The sequence below is a fragment of the Heteronotia binoei genome, chromosome 21 (assembly GCF_032191835.1).
Source record: "Heteronotia binoei isolate CCM8104 ecotype False Entrance Well chromosome 21, APGP_CSIRO_Hbin_v1, whole genome shotgun sequence".
In the NCBI taxonomy this organism is placed as follows: Eukaryota; Metazoa; Chordata; class Lepidosauria; order Squamata; family Gekkonidae; genus Heteronotia; species Heteronotia binoei.
The window spans coordinates 62,271,720-62,278,091 of record NC_083243.1 but is presented as its reverse complement, the minus strand read 5'-3'; the positions used below and the strand labels follow the sequence as shown (position 1 = coordinate 62,278,091).

At 39.2% G+C, this 6,372-nt stretch overlaps 1 protein-coding gene across 2 annotated transcripts in view; it reads left to right on the top strand.

Moving 5' to 3' along the window:
* The first annotated feature begins 718 nt into the window (after nt 1-718).
* Nucleotides 719-6,372, top strand: part of G2E3 (G2/M-phase specific E3 ubiquitin protein ligase) — a 40,341-nt gene continuing 34,687 nt past the window's right edge. Inside the window, exons 1-3 of one of the 2 annotated variants that reach the window (XM_060262043.1) lie at nt 719-876; nt 3,753-3,914; nt 5,340-5,435. The gene's annotated coding sequence lies outside the window, so the exon portion shown is untranslated. Of the gene's footprint in view, nt 877-3,752; nt 3,915-5,339; nt 5,436-5,903; nt 6,109-6,372 lie in introns of those variants that run through there. The other variant, XM_060262044.1, reaches the window with a different exon arrangement.

Here is a 6,372-nt window from a genome sequence, read left to right as displayed (position 1 = left end):
TTTTTTACATTGAATTTCCATGTACTATTCTTCGATGCTCTTTTTCTATTCAACACATCTCCTCCCCTTTTTTATTATCTCACTAGGAGTACTAATTCTGCAAAGACACTAATTGCTCTCATCAGTTTGATAAAATGAACCATTAGCAATATTCTGCTATGGAAAGTAACAATCTCCCTATAAAGTTTTGTGGTGAAAGCGTTCAAGCCAACGTTCCAATTGCATTCTTTATACAAAATGGAAATGCCTCCAAGACTTTTTAATGTTTTCTTCTTTTAAAAATGCGGAAATTCGTTTATGTCGCTATTAATGAAATCCTAAAGACAGATTATATGTTATGTTTAAATAGGACAGCCAGCTTTAGCAAACGAAAGCATCTTCGGGAAGCAGAACTTTTTTTGTACAGAATGACAAAGTGACAGAATGGAAGGGGAAAACGGTTCTTTATCCCACCTCCCCTGCAGCGGCAGGGTTCCAAATCCGAACTGACGTGCTAACAAGCGCGGATTTGACCCTGAGGCCCACATCGCGGCTTGGCGCTTTTAGCTCCGCGCCAGCAATTTCAGCCACGTAGATTGCCGCGTTGCTAAGACAGAACTAGCCAAGCGCGGCTAGTCACTGCCCCGTCCCGCAGTTCAAGAGCTGCATTCGAGCAATGGATCCGACTCCGGGCCAGTGTCTCTCCAGGCATATGTAGCTGATCTGTAACATTAGTCGATGGGGAGCAATACAGACCCGTGGAAGGCGGGGCTTAGTTCGCGACATCTTTTGTGACGTGAGCGGATGTTGAAGTTTGAATGCTCCGGCGGTTATTTGGGGTTGGATTTGGTAGAGCCGGGCCATAGAGGTTCGGCTGGTTGGCTGGTGTTCGAGCAGGTGAGTGCGCGGTTGAACCGAGAAGAACCTGCGAATGGTAGAGCGTGTGGTTCAAGCTGTTGCTGAGGGGGGCGGTGGCGAGAAGGCAGAAAGAGGCGCCACTTGGTCCCCGTCCCTTCCCATCATCCCCTTCCCAGCTTTCCCCTCTCACAATAGCGTCTCTAGGCAGAGCCCGTGCAGCATTCTCGGGTTGGAGCGATCCCTTCAGAATGCCTCTCTCTCTCCATTGGGACTTCGGCGAGAGCTCTGCAAACGCTTGTCTCGCTCACATTTCACACTAGACTTTTAATCCTGGTTTAGTGCTGTCCCCAAGCTGACATTCTACACTAAAATCATAGAATCATAGAGTTAGTTTCTCTGATTCTAGTGTAGAATGTCAGTTTGGGGACAGAGTTAAACCAGGATTAAAGGTCTAGTGCGAACTTGGTCTCGGTTTCTTGGGGGTAAACTTCATCTGGGTTTTACTTCCGAGTAAGTAAGCGTAGGATGGATGGGTTGAAGGGGGAGACGCTGCGACCGCCCCTGCTTTTGGAGACTTCTTTTATTATGTGTCGCCCCCTCCCTCAACGCAATGTCTGTGTGTGTGTGTTCCTGCTTGAAACGTCCGAGGAAAATAGATTCCCACTTTTCCTTGCGTTGTGCTAGGAAAAGGCGACTTTTCCCACCTATCTTGAGTAGATACATGACCTGCAAACAAACAAATTATGCTGATGTAGATTTCCCTTCTTTGCTGTGCGTGAGATGAACAAAGCTTCTCCAGCTGAATTGCTGTATTACAGCTCTTAAAACTTCCAGGAGCCCTAAGGGAGAAAAAAAGGACCCTGCTTAGAGAAGGGTCAGGTTTTCCCCTTGGCCATGTGATGTGAAATAACTTCTCAGTTGTTTTGAGTCTTTTGTTGTTTTAGTCAAGGGGCAGACAGACAGTAGCCACTTTCTTGGAGTCGGTGTATATGCATTTTCTTTGCTGTCGAACAAGTTGCTATTCTTTGTGAGGCTCTTTTGCAAGTGTTCTCTTACTTGAACATCCATTCTCTGATACAGACAATGAGCTGAGGCAGTCTATGTATTTCATAGCCCTCGCTGTTCCCTGGGCGAGGCTTTCCAGTTACTCCAACCCACCTCATAATTTTCGTGGTAAGCTGTGGCCCTCTTTCTAGAAAGGATCTAAATTATTGCTTTTGGTCCCAAATCCCCGAGGTGAAACGTGTTTGTGCCAATGCTCTGAATCCTGAACATGCTTACCAGGAAATCACCCATGGAACTCATTGGGGTTTACTTTTGAGTAAATATGCTTAGGATTTGGCTGCAAGACTTTTAAGCTGCTTTCTGTGATCAGGAATTTGACGACTTGCAAAGCACAGTGCACTTGGACTGATTGTTGTCACTAGGAGCTGCCATTCACCTCAGTGAGCATTTCCATTGAAGATTTACTAAACAAATAGCCCAGTGGTTTCCTTTCAATTGGTAGTATGAGACTATCACAAACCACAATGTAAATTTAAAACCTTTTCATATTTAAATTGAGGCAACATAACATGAACTGAAATAGCATCTGTGAAAGCCTCTGAAGCTCAGGCTGTCTGTCTTTGTTACGTGTTACTAGAATGGGAAACAGAAATTCTCTCTCTTTCTGTTGTTTCGTGTATTTGGTACATTTTGTTCAAATCTGACTTCGTCAAGTATGGTAGAATTTTTTAATTATTCAAGATATATTCAGGTGAGCAGCTGTGTTGATCTAAAGCAATAGGACAAAGCTAGAGTCCAGTGGTACCTTTAAGACCAACCAAATTTATAGCCTCTGTCTATAAGTTTGAACAGTTATCTTCTATTTCTGTGTATCTGAGGAAGTGTGCAGGCACATGAAAGCTCTTAGCTTGAATTTTTAAAAAATTGGTCCTGAAGGTGCCACTGAACTCTCACTTTTGTTCTATTCAAGATATATCTCACTTTAAAAATTAAGCTTTCCATTAATTGCTATTTTCAGTAGCTACTGTGAACTTCAGGTTTTACTTTGCTTATTTGTTTTGAAATATTTGTGTCCCATCTTTCTCTCCAACAGGATCTCAAAACCTACAAGAAAGCCAGTACAGTAAAAACAGAAAACCAGCTGGCTTTATAATAAGCCACCGACTTAAGAAGGATGTCATACTGTTTATTTGAATGATAAAAACATTTCATTTAAAAGATTATATTGAAAACACAAAATAGCTGGTTTGTGTGTGTGTGAATTTTAACTTTGTAAAATAAAGCTTAGTCAACATGCAGTTTCAAAGATGTCCTGTTCTGATTCTAATTATTTAAAATTCTCATTATGATTATTTTGTCAAGAGCAGAGGGACTAAATTCCTCCACAAACCTAGCAATACTATTTTTTTAAATTTATTTTGCTTGTATCGTTAATTTTTAACTTATTATTTTCTCAAATCCCACTCTTCCTTCATTGAACTCACAGTTATGTATATTTTTCCCTCACAAGAAGCCTTTGAAAGTGTTAAGCTGAGAGTGGTCACTCCTAGCTCACTCAACAAATGATCTCCCTTGAGAAAGGAATCAAACCCAAATCCTCTTAGTCAAACACTAACCTCTATACTTGCTGGCTCACTTGATATTTGAACTAAATTACTGTTTTTTGCAGCAAAGTAAAATCCTAATAAAGTTACTTGGACATTATGTGTATATACATTATCTTGCTTATCTAGTTAGTGGATTTAGGAAGCCTGATTTAGAAATAAAAATGCTTGAGGCTGTACAGCATTGAACAAAAGACAGAAAAGTTGCAGGTAAGAACATTCAAAGGCTTCTTTTCCTGTTGGAAAAAGGGTTAATATAGAAACAAAATACAGTATTAACCACCTATTTTTCTCTACTATCTGTAGGTGCTGTTTCCAGACATAATAAAATGCCATAGCCCTTGAGTATTCATGTACGAAAAACTACCCATACAGATGATATTGTTAAAGTACTTAATATTTATGGATCTTAAATGCTACTGGCATTATTGGGAAAAGAATATCTTGTCAGTAGAAGCACCAAAAGAGGTAAATGCTATTTAAGCTAACTTCTTGAAATCAGGGCATGAAGAGAGTAGTATTACTGTATTTCTTACATTATCACAGTTCTAAAGGCCTCTTGATACTGAAGCAACAGAACAGGTGCACTTATTAACAGCATATTTTCCTCTCCTGAGAGAGAGCTTGATGTAGTGGCTAAGAGGGTGGCTGTGAACTAAAAAGTCTCTGGCTTAAACATTGTCTCTGTCACTAAATAATTTCAGGCAAGCATCATCTTTAGTAAAAAGTCTATTGGTATTTTAACACTGTAAAGAATAATGACTTGCATTAGATCATGATGCTAAATGCTAAGTGTGGAGTGTGATGCTGTGAGAAGAGAAATATAAACTGTAGGTCTCTGTCTGACACTAGAGTTGGGGCTCATAACCTCTCAAAATCCTTCATTTGATCTTGTTACCACTAAATACCACTTACAAGATAATGCATGGAATTTACAAGATAATGCATGGAATGGAGAAAGTAGAGAAAGAAGTACTTTTCTCCCTTTCTCACAATACAAGAACTCGTGGGCATTCGATGAAATTGCTGAGCAGACAGGTTAAAACGGATAAAAGGAAGTACTTCTTCACCCAAAGGGTGATTAACATGTGGAATTCACTGCCACAGGAGGTGGTGGCGGCCACAAGTATAGCCACCTTCAAGAGGGGTTTAGATAAAAATATGGAGCACAGGTCCATCAGTGGCTATTAGCCACAGTGTATGTGTGTATATAACATTTTTTGCCACTGTGTGACACAGAGTGTTGGACTTGATGGGCCGTTGGCCTGATCCAACATGGCTTCTCTTATGTTCTTAAATAGCATTAGCTAATTACAACAGGAAAACATACGTATGAGCACAGAGGGGTTTTTTAATTTTTTATTTTAAAGAAAACTGGAATGCCTAGCTGTGATGCAATATAAAACATTGTAATAAAATATGGCCAGTTCCCCAGTATGGTTGAGATCTCTCAAACATCAGGGACATACCTGTGGAACAAAGGTTAAATGGATTTCCAAAACAGCATAGTGCTGGAGCTCACTGAATTTTTGCAACAAATGAGACAGCTGAATGCTATACTGTGGTCTATCATGGTGCTTTCCCTGAAGTAATTAATATGATTTGATTTTCTAAGTGATAAAAATGCAAGAATACCATCTCACCAAATTATTTGAATAATGGTTCTATGTGAAACTGGAGAGTAGCCACAAGAAGAAAATAGAATTATAGTCAGCTGTATTTATCAGAGTGTATGATTTAAAAGGTTTGCTGAATTATTTTCCCTAAATCAGTTTCATACTAGATACCATTGGTGAGATGGTATGAGAGAATTTATTTGTAAGATGCAACTACATGCAAAGCACAATGGATTTTGCTTCCCAGACCTATTATTCTGCTTTTCTAATCTCTTAGCCACTTAGATGAAGACTGATGAATGACCTCAAATTAGATGGATTGTGCTGGAGTTCTTGCTTGCATGCTCATATAAGCAAAACTACTGTGAGATCTGTGAGTATTTTCAAAGAAGTGTCATCTCTGGCTATTTATGCATAAAAAGTTAATGTATGTCACTGATGTCCATACCTTTACAAACTCTCTAAATCTTCGGTCTAGTTTTACACTGAGAATAGATTGTCTTTCTGTGGCAAGTTTGGATTGACAGTGGCATTCCTCCTCTCACAGTTAAATTACCAATACTGGTTGTTATCTTTCATGGATTTTCAAACTAAGTACAAATTACCTTACAATCAGGATAAATGCTTCTAATCCTCCCTAGAACTGGCATCCTTAAAATGAAGGAACATTTTGTATCAGCAAGTGCATGCATCTCTGATGCCTTTCTGGATTGTTATGATAACAGCTATATTGTCTCAAAGCAACAGCCTTTATGACCTATTTTCCTCAGAGCAACAGCGTTTGTGAACTCATTGCCCCAAAGTGTGTGATCTCTCACCCAGCTGCTTGCCAGTTGACACACTACAGCAGCAGCAACAACTTCCCTCTCATTCCCTTCCCCTTCCCCTCCTTCCTTCTTTCTCTTTTTTCCCCTCCTCTTGTTCTCCTCATTTGTCTGGATGAAAAAAGAAGACTAGAGTTTCCTTCAAATCTCAGAGACCAAATTGCTAACAACAAAGATATTAAGAGCTTCTTCTGGATAATTTTATACCATCAAAAATATAATGTATTTACTTTTTATAAACTAAGAATTCGGGGTGGGTGGGATTTCATTGTTATTAATTATAATGATAATGGCAATTTTCAGTGGACTTCATGTTTTTTTTAAGCTGGATTTGACTTGTGAAGAACATACATATGAACAGCTAATATAGTCATTATAATGAGCAGTTAATGTAGTAATATGTATAATAAGCAGGTAGTATAGTAATTTGCTCTCTGCCCTCTTAGGGTCTGTAAGAGACTATTAAGTAATATATTTAACTAAAAT